Raw genomic sequence first — 17,002 nt, 5'->3', positions numbered from 1 at the left:
TCTAGGAGATGTGTATGGGTTCCAAATTGTGGAGATTACCGGGTCTTATGTGAGAACCAGTGTTCACTCTGGGCCGGACCTTATCTAAAAAATAATAGAAGCCCTTCTCTACAATGAAGAAAACACCTGTCTAACCTATTTATCGATTCAGTGCAATTAAAAAAAAAGAAGAAGGGGATCCCTGGGTGGCTCGGCGGTTTGGCGCCTGCCTTTGGCCCAGGGCGCGATCCTGGAGTCCCGGGATCAAGTCCCACGTCGGGCTCCTGGCTTGGAGCCTGCTTCTTCCTCCTCCTGTGTCTCTGCCTATCATAAATAAATAAATAAATAAATAAATAAATAAATAAATAAATAAATAAATAAATAAATAAATAAATAAATAAATCTTAAAAAAAAGAAGAAGAACATTTGTTATTTTAGAATTATTAGCTCATGGCTAATGTGAAAGACTCCTTCAACGTTAATTTAACCATTCCTTCAACAAACGTGTATGGTACATCTTCTAACAGTCACTGGGAACATTCTACATTCCAGGTTGTTCCACAGGAATCACATATGACCATTGCTTTCATGAAGTTCACAGGCCAACAGAGGAGAGAAATAATAGAAGATACTAAAATACCAGATAATATTCTGTTGTGGTTTTTTTCATGTAACTACTGCATCTCAATCATTTTGCTATGTAACTATAGTTATCTGCAAAATAATCACAATAGTATTTGGGGGATTCTGTCCACAATAAACAAATGTCTGGGGATGCCTGGGTGGCTCAGCAGTTGAGGGGCTGCCTTCGGCTCAGGGCGTGATCCTGGAGTCCCAGGATCAACCCACATCGGGTTCCCTGCATGGAGCCTGCTTCTCCCTCTGCCTGTGTCTCTGCTTCTCTGTCTCTCGTGAATAAATAAATTGTAAAAAAAAAAAAAAAAAAAAAGCCAAAAGTCTGGTTTTGCTTAGCAGATGTATTTTAGTTAGATGGAAATAGGGAAAACAAATCTCATGGGAACCCAGAAACAGCAAGGAACACCCTAGAAACCTAGGGAGTGCCAGGCCTCATATAACTGGAACACGGTTCAGGACCAGGAGACTCAAAGGTATCCCCAGGCCCCTCAGGAGTCTTTCTGGTAATTCTGCCATCTGGAAGATTCCATGGCTCTCCAATCAATCAGCATAGAGTGTAGAGGGGAGAGGAATAAAGAGTCACTGAATCTGGCTCTGGCTATCTCTTGCCTCTCTCTCTGGCCTCCATTCCTTCTGCCCCAGCTTTGTTCTCTCAGTGTTTTATTCATCACTGGCAGATGGGATGAAGAAGGGGAGGAGAAGCTTGGTCTTATAATAAAAGCAGCTAGTAGATGAAATGACGCCATGTGCCCCAGGTGGCCACTTAGGGAAGGACCATGACCCAATGAAAGTGGGGTGGTTATAGGCGTGCCAGAGGGAAGGCAATGCAGGAGAGGATGAAAAGCGAGTTTTTTAGCAGGTATTATAACCAGATTTTTAAATTTAATTTTAATTTTTTTTTAAGAGAGAGCATGGGTAGAGGGAGTGAGAGATTTTTTTTTTTTTTTAAGATTTACTTATTTGAGGGATGCCTGGGTGGCCCAGTGGTTGAGAATCTGCCTTTGGCTTGGGTCATGATCCCTGGATCCTCGGATCAAGTTCCGCATCAGGCTCTCCACAGGGTGCCTGCTTCTCCCTCTGCCTATGTCTTTGCCTCTGTATCTGTGTCTCTTATGAATAAATAAATAAAAATCTTTAAAAAATTATTTATTTGAGAGAGAGAGAAATAGAACAAGCAGAAGGCGCAGAGGGAGAGGGACAGAGGACCTCAAGCAGACTCTGTGCTGAGCACGGAGCTCCAAGTGGGTCTCCATCCCATGACCCTGAGATCATGACCAGAGCTGAAATCAAGAGTCATACACTTAACTGACTGAACCATCCAGACATCCCATGTAACTGAAATATCTAAGGGACTATATTATCTATGGCTGCATAACAAAGTAGCCCTCAAACTTTATAGTATAAAACAGACATTTACTGTGGTTCCAATGGGTCAGGAATCTGAACATTAACTGGATGTTTCTAACTGAGTGTCTCCTGTGAGGTTGCATTCCAGGTGTTGACTGGGGTTGCAGTTATCTGAAGGCCTGACTGGAGCCAGAGGATCTGTTCCCAAGCTCACTCATGTGACTATTTCCTCCTCATACTCAGGCCTCTCCTCACAATATGGCAGGGGGTTCCCCTAGAATGACTGGTCTTAGAGAAAGAAGCAGAAGCTTATCTAGCCTTGGGAGTGATATCCCATCCCTTCTGCCATGTGCTGTTGGTCATGCAGACCAACCCTAGTACAGTGTGGGACAAGGACATGAATACTAGGAGGCACAGATCATTGGGCCACCTCAGAGATCAGCTGTCTCAGGACTAAAGTGGATTTTAGGATGTTTTCCTTGTGATGTACCTGGTCAAACTCCTGTGACACCTCCTTAAGGAAACTGATAGTAGAGATGTGTATGGGAAGCAGGGGGGTGGGCAGTCACAATGTACACAGTATGACCCAGATGTAAAAAAAAAGTTTTTAAAGTGTCTATAATTAAACTAAGATTCCTCAGGAGATTCTCATCCCCAGGAAATTCTTCTGCTTACAAGTTAAAAATAACATTTTGGGTTTAAAATAGTCAAATTTGGGTAAATATTGGTAAATTTAAAGTTTAAACTCCCTATGAGAGCTGTCTCTCTCCACCAATGGTCTCCCTTCCACTTAGCGCTTCCCAAGATATTACCAGGGTGCGAGGGGAAGCAGTAAGGATGGGACCCCGATTCTCAGCTGACCTTCTACACTGGCTCCTACTCATCTCCTTGTGCTGTCACCTCACCAGATCACCATATCAGCTTCTGTCCTCATTCCATCTCCATTGATCCATAAACCTGGAGGTCTATTCTCTCTGATACCTGCTTAGCTGCTGTCCTGATGCCTTGGTCACAGGTCCTCAGGCATACAGTGACCCTCTGGGAGGCTTCCTGGCTCTTACCTGCAGATACTCTGGTTACCTTCACTGGTAGCACATGGAGACTTCTGGAATCCTCTGTGTGCCACTGAGTAAGTCTTGGGGTACTACCTCTGACCCTCTTTCTGCTCATCTATGGCTGCCATTTCTACCTTACTGTAATTATTACTACATCTTGATTTGGGGGTGATCTCTGGGTCTGGTTTCCTTTAACAGCTCAAAAAATAAATAGGCAGCAATTTCTTTTTCTTTCTTTTTTTAATATTTATTTATTTATTTATTTATTTATTTATTTATTTATTTATTTATTTATTTATTTATTTATGATAGACATAGAGAGAGAGAGGCAGAGACACAGGAGGAGGGAGAAGCAGGCTCCATGCCGGGAGCCCGACACGGGACTCGATCCCGGGACTCCAGGATCGCACCCTGGGCCAAAGGCAGGTGCCAAACCGCTGAGCCACCCAGGGATCCCCAGGCAGCAATTTCTTTTATGTTAATTTCCCTTTCAACCTCTTTTTTTTTTTTAAGGATTTATTTATTCATGAGAGACACAGATTGAGAGAGAGAGGCAGAGACATAGGCAGAGGGAGAAGCAGGCTCCTCACAGGGAGCCCAATGTAGGACTCGATCCCTACAGGGATCCCTACAGGATCATGACCTGAGCCAAAGGCAGGCACTCAACCGCTAACCCTCCCAGGTGTCCCCTCTTTGGGGTTTTTATCATCACTTTCCCTCTTCTCTTCCCATCGGTGATACATTTTCCAGCCTAGTTTTAATGGTGGAAGGCTGCCTGGAAGCACCCCTATAAGGAACTGCACTTGGCTGTATGTAAGAGAAACCTGACCTCTGTGGTTTATCCAGATTAAGGGCTGTTTTCCTCATGTATCAGGAAGTCTAGAAGTAGGGCTGGTACAGCAACTTTGGGATGCCATCAAGGACTTAGGTGTCCTCTGTGTCCCTGCTCTGCCAACCTTAGTGTGTGGCTCTTGTCTTGGTCACTTCTAGTCATCATGTCTGGGTTCCGGGAAAAAATATCATTCTGCCATTAAATGTTATCACCACTGAAATAACACAGAACATGGAAGAATGAAGAATATAAAAAGAAAAACAAAAACATGTGGCAAAACAGGTGAAATATGATCCCATTTGTATGTGGTGGATATTTGTCATTTATACCCCAGCACACTATCCTTCTACAAGAAATGGCACCTGATCTTTTTGAGAAAACAGCACCCATGGTTCAGATGAGAGTTGGCATCTTCTTATATGACCCTCCCTCTGTCACAGGGTTTGGTTTAGAAGTGGGTACTGGACCCAGACTGAGCCACCTTACCACGATGATTTGTCAGAGCATGTGCAGGTAACTCAAAGCTGAGCCTGTCAGGGACCTTCTCTGGCACACTTCTTAATCTAGAACTGAAGAGAAAAGACCATTTCTGTCCTACAGGTGAAGATGGGAAGATATGAGGCTGTGGGGATCCATAGCCCTGTTTCCTGCTAGATGAACTGTGGCCTGAGAGAATGAACGGATCACAGGGAGCCAGACGCAGAGAGCCAAAAACAGGGAAACAGTCCTGGGAGATTTAAGTCTTTGGTCACCGAGGCCAGAAATAACCCTGACTTTTCCTTGTTTATTTTATGAGTCAATAAATATTCCTTTCTTGCCTAAGCTAGATTGAGTGGTAAAGTTCAGGCGCTTGAAATTTAAAAATTCTCCACTAATGCACCATTTCTGTCCAAAAAAAAAAAAAAAATCCATGCATGTGTATACACACATGTGTATATATATATATATATATATACACACACACACATATATATACACACATACATAAATATAGAATAGCTTTCACTCATCTGTATTTTATTTTATTTTATTATTTTTTAATAGTTTTTTTTTTTAAGAGATCTTATTTATTTATTCATGATAGACATAGAGAGAGAGGCAGAGACACAGGCAGAGGGAGAAGCAGGCTCCATACCAGGAGCCCAATGTGGGACTCGATCCCAGGTCTCCAGGATCACACCCTGGGCCAAAGGCAGGCGCTAAACTGCCCAGTCACCCAGGGATCCCCTCATCTGTGTTTTTTTTTTTCTCATCTGTATTTTAAATCTTTCTCCATGAACCCACTAATTTTTTAATGCCATATTTTAAAATTACCCATTTAAATGTGCTCTTTGTAAAGGGTTCAGATAATTCACCTAAAAGAGAAGAAAATTAGAAACAAAAAGAGCAACTTTGATCCTTGCTAATAATAACAACAAAATTATTTGAAACCCTTTTAAGCTGATCCACTTCAGAATAATTAACCAATTCAACTTCTTGTTGGTGGAGATTCAAAACAAAGCATCTAATGCCTAATGTGATAAAAGGGATCAGGCAGGGATTATCACTAACTGATATGATACTGAGGTAGTTTTCTTAAGAACTCTCTCTCTTTACAGAAGATATAGTTTATCTTCTGTAAAGATATGTTCTCATTTGTAGGAGGGCCTTGAGATTTCCAGAAGGCTTCTGTACAACCTCCTTCTAAGATCTGGGAACCAACTTTGTTTCTGGACTCTGGTAACCCAACATGTTTCATAAAAGATTTTTCTGTGTACTGTGAATCCTATAAGGAAGCCTTTGTGACCCTCACAGGCTAATTTTTGCAAGACAGACATTCTCTATTTAAAAATGCATGTTGAAATCACACATTCCATCACCATGGGCAGTTTATTTCCTCAAACAAAAAAAAACTTTTATTTATTTTTATGATTATATAATATGCATTCACTTTTTAAAAATTAGAAATATAGAGAAATCCTACCACCCACTAAAAACCACTGTTAATATTTTGCTACATATCTTTCCTCTTTGTGTGGTGTGTGTGTGTGTGTGTGTGTGTGTGTGTGTGTGTGTACCAAAATTTTTGGCTGAGCAGGAACCATAGTTCAGATATTTCCAGGGAGAAGATGAATCTTTCTTTCTTTCCCTACTCCATTTGGTGTTCTTACTTGTGTTGGCATCTGGTGTCTTATTTTTTTTTTTTTTTTTGTTTAAAGACGGACAGGGATCCCTGGGTGGCGCAGCGGTTTAGCGCCTGCCTTTGGCCCAGGGCGTGATCCTGTAGACCCGGGATCGAGTCCCATGTCGGGCTCCCGGTGCATGGGGCCTGCTTCTCCCTCTGCCTATGTCTCTGCCTCTCTCTCTCTCTCTCTCTCTGTGTGTGTGTGTGACTATCATAAATAAATAAAAATTAAAAAAAAAAAGAAGAAGGACAGACAAGGGACGCCTGGATTGCTCAGTGATTGAGCATCTGCCTTCAGCTCAGGGTATAATCCTGGGTTCCTGAGCATCAGGCTCCTTGCAGGGAGCCTGCTTCTCCCTCTGCCTATGTTTCTGCCTCTCTCTCTCTCTCTCTCTCTCTCTCTTCTCTCATGAATAAATAAATAAAATTAAAAAAAAAAAGGAAGCAGACTAAGAAATGCAGACAGCCATGCCCAACAGACGCTGTCTGGGACTCTGGGCACCAGCTCTGCTCTCTGGGGCGCAGAGAGGCCTTGCAACACAGATCTGGAGAGAGGCCCCCTCCTAACCCAAGGGGTGGCATTTCCTGGAGGATGTGGAAGGCCAAGCTTAACAAGTGAAGTAGCACCACATCTGGGGTTGCCTTTAAGAAAAGGGAAGAATTTTCCCAGTGAGAGTGAGGAAGGACACAGAGGTCTTGTAGTCAAGGAGATGAACTTTAGAGCAGTGCTTCTCAAACCTTAATAGCTACATGAATCACCCTGGGTGGGGGTTGCTACTGCTTTTCTTCTTCTTCTTCTTCTTTTTTAGGATTTTATTTATTTACTTGCCAGAGAGCAAGCACAAGCTGGGGAGCATTGGGCAGAGGGAGAGGGAAAAGCAGGCTCTTCACAGAGTGAGGAGCCCAACATGGGACCCAATCATAGGACCCCAGGATCAGGACCTGAGCTGAAGGCAGACGCTCAACCAACTGAGCTGCCCAGGCGCCCTATTTTTAACTTTTAATGATATTAACACAGCACTGTATTTATTGGAAACCTTTTACTTTACATTACTCTTCCATAGATGATCCAAAAAACAGCCACAGGATTTTCACTTTGTATTACTTGGGGAACAATGAATAGCTGATGGCATTTCTTTCTACTGCAATGACTTAAGCAGCATTTTCTTTTTCTCTCCTGTGGGAACAAAAGAAACAGATTTGCTAAAAGTTGCAGAAAATGTGCTATGTTGGCTTCATTTAAAAAATGTTTTTGAGATAAAATTCATGTAGCATAAAACTAAAAAAATGTAAGTGTACAACTCAGTGGTGTTTAGTATATTCACAATGTTGGGCAACTATCACCACTAGTTCTAGAACATTTCCATCACTCCCCAAAAGAAACCCATCACCCATTTACCAGTGACTCCAGATTCCTCCTTTCTTTCATTCCCGAGGCAAACACTCATCTACCTATCTTGGACATTTCAAATGAATGGAATCGTACAGTATGTGACCTTCTTTGTCTGGTTTCTGTCACTTAACATAATATTTTGAGGGTTTACCTATGTCATAGCATCCATCATACTGCATTCCTTTTTATGGCTGAATAATATTCCATTGTGTGGATAGATCATATTTGTTTATCCACTCATCAGTTGATTTGGGAGCTTGCATTTTTTAAAAGATTTTAAATTTATTTATTCATGAGAGACAGAGAGAGAGAGAGAGAGGCAGAGACACAGGCAGAGGGAGAAGCAGGCTCCTGTTAGGGAGTCTGATATGGGACTCAATCCTAGGACCCAGGATCATGACCTGAGCCAAAGGCAGATGCTCAACCACTGAGCCACCCAGGCATCATGGGACTTTACATTTTAAATATGTATTCTAATAAAAAATATAAGTATAAATAAATAAATATGTATTCTGATTCGCAGGCATGGCTAGGATGGAGTCTCAGACTGCATTCCTAGCAAGTTCCCAGGCATTGTCCAATACTGCTAGCTCAAGGACCACACTTTGAATATAAAGAATTTAGACTCTAAAGACCACATTTCATTTTATTTTTTATTTTTTAAAGATTTTATTTATTTGACAGAGAGCAAGCACAAGCAAGGGGAGCTACAGAGGGAGAGGGAGAAGCAGGCTCCCCAAGGAGCAGGGAGCTTGATGTCAGGCTCAATCCTTGCACTCTGGATCATGACCTGAGCCCAAGGTAGACACTTAACCAACTGAGACCATCCAGGTACCCCTAAAGACTACATTTTAGAGCATCACAACTTGTGATATTAAATATGAATAAAAACCTGAATCATACTGGTTAAACACACTCATACCTATACACAATTTAAAAAAAAAAAAAAGAGTGGAGGGCAGCCCAGGTGGCTCAGCGGTTTAGCGCTGCCCTCAGTCCAGGGTATGATCCTGGAGACCTGGGATGGAATCCCACATAGGGCTCCCTGCATGGAGCCTGCTTCTCCCTCTGCCTGTGTCTCTGCCCCTCTCTCTCTTTATCTTTCATGAATAAATAAATAAATAAAATATTAAAAAAAAAAGAGAGAGAGAGAGTGGAGGGATACCTGGGTCGTTCAGTCAGGTAAGGGTGTGCCTTTGGCTCAGGTTGATCTCAGGGTCCTGGGATTGAGACCTGCACTGGGCTCCCTGCTCAGCCTGCTTCTCTTCCCCTCTGCCATTCCCCCTGCTTATGCTCTATCTCAAATAAATTTTTAAAATTAAAACATTTTTAAAAAGAGTAGACTCCTGCTGTTGCACTTTTGTCAAAGCAAAGGAGGCATTAATCTTCAGCATGGAGTTCTACCTTCATGGAGCTATTACTCAGCACAAACACACAAAAGAACGTTGGTTTCACAGCCTGGACTTGACCTTAACAAACATTTTCAAGTACTGATATGTGCAAGCAACAAATGGTCATATTAATTGTAGTGAAAGTTTATTATCAACAATGGGAATATGAGGTCCCTGATTTATGAATTTGTTAATTGCTTTTCCTTTTATGGGTCTTCCCCATAGGAGATGGGAGTGCCTCTGGTGTGAGAATCTTTCTGGGTCCAGGATATCAAGAGACATGCTGATACACGTCAGCTTAAATAAATTACCGCATTTCATCTAAAATGCCACCACATGCCACTAAGAAAGCAAACAAAAGTGCCGATTAAATGCTGATGAGGATGCCTGGGTGGCTCAGCCGTTGAGCATCTGCCTTAGGCTCAGGGCGTGATCCCGGAGTCTGGGGAATAAGTCCCACATCAGGCTCCCTGGGAGGAGCTTGCTTCTCCCTCTGCCTATGTCTCTGCCTCTCTCTCTATGTCTCTCACGAATAAATAAAATCTTAAATAAACAAACAAACAAGCAAAAACTGACCTGTTGTCAATTGTGAGATGCATCCTGACTTCACTGCTGCCACTAAAGGGTAACAAAATTGTACATCTCAGAATCAGTGAAATATGGCAATGTCCCCAACTGCACCAAAGTCACTTTGTGTGCTATTAAAATCCTGTTCTTGCCTTCCTTTCTGGCCAGAACATGAGCGGAACTTACTCTGGGTTGCTCCTTGTTCCACTTGAAACAAGACCTGGCCTTACACCAGCACCTGTGCTGCTACGCTCTGCCATGTGGGTTCTCTGTTGCTGCTGATGTAACAGACCTCGGGGAGCACCTCGAAGTCCTGGGACTCACGCAATGCGCCCTGCAGATTCACAGGGGCCACGGAGGCTGTCCTGGGTCCTAGCATTCACTGTAACTGCTGGAAGTGTTGGGCTGCTCAACTCATAAGAGAGAAGGACTTGATATCCTGAGGGGCAAACATTGACTCATGAGAGACTTTGGCAGCCTACAGGAAACGACCCCCCTTCTTGGTCCTCCCCTGACCCCAGGCACTCCACAGAAGCTCAGAGATGCAGAAGCTTTATCTGGTTTCTCAAAGATGTCCCGTGTGACAGTTGTGAGGAAGCAACTGTGCTTGCAAAAGCTGTGGCCACCACAGTAATGCCTGCTCTCACATTCGGGTTTCCTCTTTCCTTGGTTCACTCCCCTTGTCCCAGCACTCCTGCTACCCTCGGAATACACGTGCCCATACAGTACTGGTATATAAACTTCGCCTCAGATTCTGTTTTCTTTTCTTTTTTTTTTTCAGATTCTGTTTTCTAAGATTCCCAGGCTGAGACGCTGTGTCAACTGAGCCATTTTGTGGGAGCGAAGTCACGTGCCAAAGTGGACCGGGAAAGAAGGAGGGAAAGGAGAGAAGTAGTAGAGATGTTCTAGAGCTTTCCCAGTTGTCAGTACCAGGACTTAACTGACTTCTTACTCATTAAAGGCTCTAGATAGGCCAGTCACGGTGGCGCAGCAGTTTAGCGCCACCTGCAGCCCAGGGCGTGATCCTGGAGACCCAGGATTGAGTCCCACATCCGGCTTCCTGCATGGAGCCTGCTTCTCCCTCTGCCTGTGTCTCTGCCTCTCTCTGAATGAATAAATAAATAAATAAATAAAATCTTAAAAAAATAAAATAAAAATAAAGGCTCTAGATATGGATCCCTTTGATCATATGGATAGCTACTATCTACCTGCCTTTGGAAGGGAAGAGTGGATCCAACATCTGACTTTTTAGAGACTGATATTATTAAAAACGATAACTAATGGTAACAATAGCTCCTTTGACCCAGCACCTCCACTTTGAGGAATTTTTAAGATTTTTTTTAAAGATGTGTATTTATTTATTCATGAGAGACACACAGAGAGAGACAGAGACATACGCAGAGGGAGAAGCAGGCTCCCTGCAAGGAGTCTGACGTAGGACTCAATCCCAGGACCCCGGATCACAACCTGAGCCAAAGATAGATGTTCAACCACTGAGCCACCCAGGTGCCCCAGTTTTAAGGCTTTATTTATTTATTTTAATTTTTATTTATTTATTTATTTATTTTAGAGAAAGAAAGAGAGAGAGTGTGAGTGGAGGGAAGGGCAGAGGGAGAGGCAGAGAGAGTCTCCAGCAGACTCCCTGCTAAGTGCAGAGCCTGACGAGGGGCTTGTCCCACAACCCTAGGATCATGACCTGAGCTGAAACCAAGAGTCAATGCCTAACTTACTGAGCCACCCACTTCTAGGAATTTATTCTCTCTTTTTTCTCATTGCAACTATCATTTATTAAAAAATATATGTCTCCTTGGAAGGAACACTGGTAAACCAACTAGTGCCATGCTTACTTTGAGTCTCAATTTCCTTCCCTGGGAGGGGCAGAGGGTTGAGCATCATTTAGAGGATACATCACTTAACATCAGAGAAGTCAACATTCCCAGCTCACCCCCCTTCTCACCAGAATCACCATTGGCTATCGCTTCATCACTCTTTGCCTTCAATCCAGTGTACTGCCCAGGTGAAGCTGCTGCCCTTTCTTTACCCTCATTCTGGGCCCCACACTGTACAGTTAGCCTCATTATGCTGGTAGGAGAATTGTTAACACATTTAGGAATTTATTCTACAGACACACTTCTGTGTGTGTGCATAGTGCACAACAATGTGTATACAAGATAATATCATATTGTTTGTCATAATGCTCACAGTAACAAAAGACTGCTAGCATCTCAAATGTCAATGTGAGACAAGCTAAATAAATTAGCATATCTCCAGGCCATGAAATACTACACAGCCATTAAAAATGAGAAAAATTAAATATAATATATATATAATTTATTATATTATTATAATTATTATATAATTATTATAATTATTATTATATTATATATAAATTATTATTATATAATTATTATAATTATTATATTAATTATATAATATATATATAATTAAATGAGAAAAATTAAAAATAATGAGGAAAATCAGGGGTGCATGGGTAGCTCAGTCTGTTGAGCATTCAACTCTTGATTTTGGTTTAGGTCATGATCTCAGCATTGCAGAATCAAGCCATAGGATGGGCTCCATGCTCAGCAGGGAGTCTCCTTGAGATTCTTTCCCTCCCCTTACCCCTGCTCTCTCTCTCTAAAGTAAATAGATGAATCTTTATTTATTTATTTTTTAATATTTTATTCATTTATTCATGAGAGACAGAGAGAGAGGCAGAGATATAGGCAGAGGGAGAAGTGGGCTCCATGAGGGAGCCCGATGTGGGACTCGATCCTGGGACTCCAGGATCATGCCCTGAGCCAAAGGCAGATGCTCAACCACTGAGCCACCTAAGTGTCCCAATAGACCAATCTTTAAAAAAATAATGAAGAAAACCTAAATGTTCTGATGTGGAATGCTTTTCAAGATATAGTATTAGATAAGAATAAAAGCCAACAGCACAGCAGAATGTGTAGCCTATCAACATTTGAATTAAAAAGATCTGTATATACATATTTCTATAATTCACAGACTTTCTCTGTAAGAATACATGAGAAACTGCTAAGACTGGTTACTTTTTTAATAAGATTTGTTGTTTATTTATTTATTTATTTATTTATTTTTATTTTATTGATTTAGTGATTTAGTGATTTTATTTATTTATAAAAAGATTTTATTTACTTTTTTATGAGAGACACAGAGAGAGAAAGAGGCAGAGACATAGGCAGAGGGATAAACAGGCTCCCCATGGAGAGCCTGATGTGGGACTTGATCCCCAGACCCGGGATCATGCCCTGAGCCAAAGGCAGACACTCAACTGCTGAGCCACCCAGGCGTCCTTATTTATTTATTTGACACACACACACACAGAGAGAGAGAGAGAGCACAAACAGGAAGAGGGGCAGAGGGGCAGAAGGACAGGGAGAAACAGGCTCCCCACTGAGCAAGAAGCCCAATGCAGGGCTCGATCCCAAGACCTGGGGATCATGACCTGAGCTGAAGGCAGACACTTAACCCACTGAGCCACCCAGATGGCCAATACTGGTTACTTCTGACAGGGGCAAGCGAGGATCTGTGGCCTGAGGGATAGAGGTGGGAGTGAGACCTGTTCATTTTACTTCTATTTTTAAATTGTGTTTATTATTCAATTGCTTAAAAAATTTTTGAGCATTTGCCAGGTATTTATCTTATTCTGTAAGGAGAAGACTATTACTGTCCTCATTTGACAAGGTGGAGACTAAGGTATAAGAGATAAAGTGCCTTGCCCAGGGTGACACACAGCTATGGCAGCTGAACCAGGATTCAAAACCTGAACTAACTTCAAAATCCAGGGGAATCACCCTGGTATGCCTGGGACTTTTCTTGGTTTATCAGTGAATGTCCCTTATCCTGGGAAATGCTTAAAAACATTCCTGGTTTTCAAACTGAAAGGCTGCATCCTAGAAACTCCTTTAGGCCTGGACCAATCAGGATGGTTGCACCCTAACAAAATCTCAAATCTTCACCACTTTGTTCTGCTACCTTTCTGACGAACTAACATGTTCTATCAGATCCAGTGTTTACAAGTGCCTATAAACAAGGAACTGGTGCTTGCACCTTTGGACTCCTTTTGAGATCTGTCTCCAGGCCACATCCTTCATCCATGAGAAATGCCCTCCCTACTGGAGGGGGTCCCTGGCGGGTATGCACTGCAGGACTCTACTTTTCCCTGGACAGATGGTAGGACTCAGAGAGGACTTTTGATCTAGGACGCAAACTCAGTGATCACAGTCAGATTCTCTCTCCCAGGAATGTGGGCCTGGCACTCTGGAGGCTCCTTACCTGAAACTGCAAGACCAGAGAGGTCATGGTAACCCTGGCCTGAGGGTGCCACTGGGGCCACATGTGTTGAACTGAGGAAGTAGGCTTGCAGGTAGAGGAATGAATCCAGTGTCAAATAGCAGCAGACACTTGAGGACAAGGGGGCTGGATCTTGGCCAGGCTACATGGCTTCTCCATTTCAGTTGCAGTCCCCTGTGGGCTTGGTTTCATTGCTGCCCCTGCCCCATGCTACTAGGTGGCCCTATACCTCCCACCAGATCTCCCTTTTTGTCTAGAGCTATTCTAAGAGGGTTTCTATTCCCTGAAAACAGATATTCCCTAAACAACTAAAACCATGCTAATTAAAAATACAATCTTTGCTAGGGGTTCCTGGGTGGTGCAGTGGGTTTAAATGTCCAACTCTTGGTTTCTGCTTGACTCCTGATCTCAGGCTCCTGAGATCAAGCCCTGTGTCAGGCTCCAAGCCCAGCATGGAGTCTGCTTGAGATTCCCTCTCCCTCTCCTTCTCCCTCTGCACCTCCTGCTCATGCCTTCTCTCTCTCTCAAATAAATAAATACATCTTTTTTTTTTTTTTTTTTAATGCAAGTTTTCCTGGGATGCCTGGCTGGCTTAGTTGGTAGAGCATGCAACTCAGGATCTTGTGGTTATAGATTTAAGCCCTACAATAGATGTTGAGATTACTTAAAAATAAAATTTAAAAAAATCATTTAAAATGTTATTTATTTATTTATTTGAGAGACAGAGAGCAAGAGAGCATGAACAGGGAGGAGAGGGAGAAGCAGCCTCCCCACTGAGCAGGGAGCCCCATGGGGGCTCATTCCAGAATTCTGGGATCATGACCTGAGTCAAGCTCGACCAACTAAGCCACCAAGGTGCCCCTAAAAGTAAAATCTTTAAAAAAATATATATTAAAAAATATGTAGCATATATATAAAATACATGTACTCTTTGCTTCCTGAGGGCTGGCAACCTAAGACAGAGAGCAATGATATTGCCCAGTGTAGGGGGCCATAGGACTAAAATTCTTTGGTCTTTCAATTCATAGGGCGCTTTTCTTCCCTTTTTTTTTTTTTTTTAAGATTTTATTTATTTATTTGAGAGAGAATGAACATGAGTGAGGGGAGGGGCAGATGGGGAGGGAGAGGAAGAGAATCTCAAGCAGACTCTATGCTAAGGGAGGAGCCTATGAGATCTCACAATCATGAGATCATGACCTGAGCTGAAATCAAGGGCTAGATGCCCAACTGACTGAGCCACCACATGCTCCCTTTTCTTCCTTTTAAAGTAAGTAAATAATAATATTTCCATGGTCAAAGTCTCAAATAATACAGAAAAGATGAAGACCTACCTCTGCCTTCAACAGCCTTATTCTTTTCTTCTAACCAAGGAAATCACTGTTAAAAGTCTGGTGGATGTATATCCTTCCAGACCCTTTTCCATACATTTCCATTCATTCATACATCTGCCACATACTAGGGGCCACCGTCTGGCAGCCTGTAGGCTTATAATGGATTTTGCTTGACCTAAATAGCATTTTTTAAAACTTTCAATTAGTTGCCAATATTTCAAATGGATATGTTTTATAAAATCTTGAAAACTTGCAATATAAGGCAACACTGGCCCCACACTTCTGCCTAGAACAGCTGAGCAGCACTAAGTAATGGGCTGCCCCCTGCAGGTGAAACATGAGCCCTCCTCTTCTCCCAGAAGTCTTCCAAAGACCCATCTCAACATTGTATGTTGCCTCTCTGGCCCTCATAAACATTTGCTTTATTAATTAATTAATTAATTAATTATTATTTATTTATTTATGATAGAGAGAGAGGCAGAGACACAGGCAGAGGGAGAAGCAGGCTCCATGCACCGGGAGCCCGATGTGGGATTTGATCCCGAGTCTCCAGGATTGCGCCTTGGGCCAAAGGCAGGCGCTAAACCGTTGCGCCACCCAGGGATCCCTGGCCCTCATAAAGATTTGCTTTTTCAACCTTTGTACATAGTGCTCTGTGGCTCTCTTTTCTCACTTAAAAACCTATCATGGGAATCCCTCTGCAAGTACATACTGATTTATTTTATTCCTTTTTTAAAAAAATATTTTATTTATTTGAGGGAAAGAATGAGTGGGGAGGAGAGGGAGAAGCAGGCTTTCCACAAGCAGGTAGCTTGACACGGGGCTCAGTGCCATCTGAGCCGAAGGCAGATGCTTAACCAACTGAGCCACACAGACGCCTCAACCTTAGTCCTTTTGACAGGTACAGTCCATACTCATTATTTGCAGATTCCCTATTTGCAATTTGCCTACTCTCTAAAATTTATTGGTAATCCCCACATTAACACTCCCAGGGCTTCTGGGGTCACTTGGAGACACGTGCAGAGTAGTGAACACTTTGAGTTGCTTGAGGTGTTATGTTCCAGCTGAGGATGAACAAGGCGAAGCTCTGCTTTCTTGTTTCAGCTTTCACATCACAAACAAATGCCCTTTTGGCAGTCTATTTAATGCCATACTTTTTGTATTTTTGTGCTTGCTTTTGTTGACTTCACTTTTTTAAATGAATAAAGCAGTGCTGTAGTGCTATCTGGTGTTCCCAGGATCGAGAAGGCTGTATGTCAGCTGAAACTATTGCAATAATCATTTCACAACACATGCAGATCAATCCATCCTGCTGTATACCTTAAACTTATATGGTGATGTATGTTAATTATTTCTCAATAAAACCAGAAAAAAAGAGAAGGCTTTGGCACACCCTATGGAGAAAATACATGTCTTAGATGAGCTTTATGCAGGCATGAGTCAGTGTGGGCTAGCTGTGAGTTCCATGCTAATGAATTAACAATATGTACATCTAGAGAAAGGAGGAAAAAAGAAGCCCATCTGGAAATGAGGCTGCTCCAGAAAGTGCCAAAGTAACTATCTAGCATGCATGACAAACTTAAGAAGAAGGTAGAGTAGTGGCTACGTTTGTGGATTTGTGAGATGACAGCTAATGTAACAGTATAGTTTGTTGTTGTGAGGTTTGGAGGTAAATGTTAACTCTCTTCCCCTAGAACTGACTGGCTCAAACATTTCAGAAGGTGACACACCAGAAAAAAATGTTACATTTGGAGGCAAGACAGGTTCTGCATATCAGTAAACTGTAGAATTTCAAAAATACCTGCTAAGGGTCAGACAGGAGAAGGGTTGTGTGGAAGAGCAGGTTTACAACACTGATGAGATTGGCTTGTTTTACAAGGATGCTGGCAAATGAACCTATTTAAGACAAATACCTCCAAAGCCCCTGGCTTTAAATCACTGAAAGACTATGTAATTATTTGTAAGAAGTAATATATTAAGTAAAGGG

The sequence above is a fragment of the Nyctereutes procyonoides genome, unplaced genomic scaffold (assembly GCF_905146905.1).
Source record: "Nyctereutes procyonoides isolate TBG_1078 unplaced genomic scaffold, NYPRO_anot_genome, whole genome shotgun sequence".
Lineage (NCBI taxonomy): Eukaryota > Metazoa > Chordata > Mammalia > Carnivora > Canidae > Nyctereutes > Nyctereutes procyonoides.
This window is presented reverse-complemented; position numbering follows the sequence as displayed.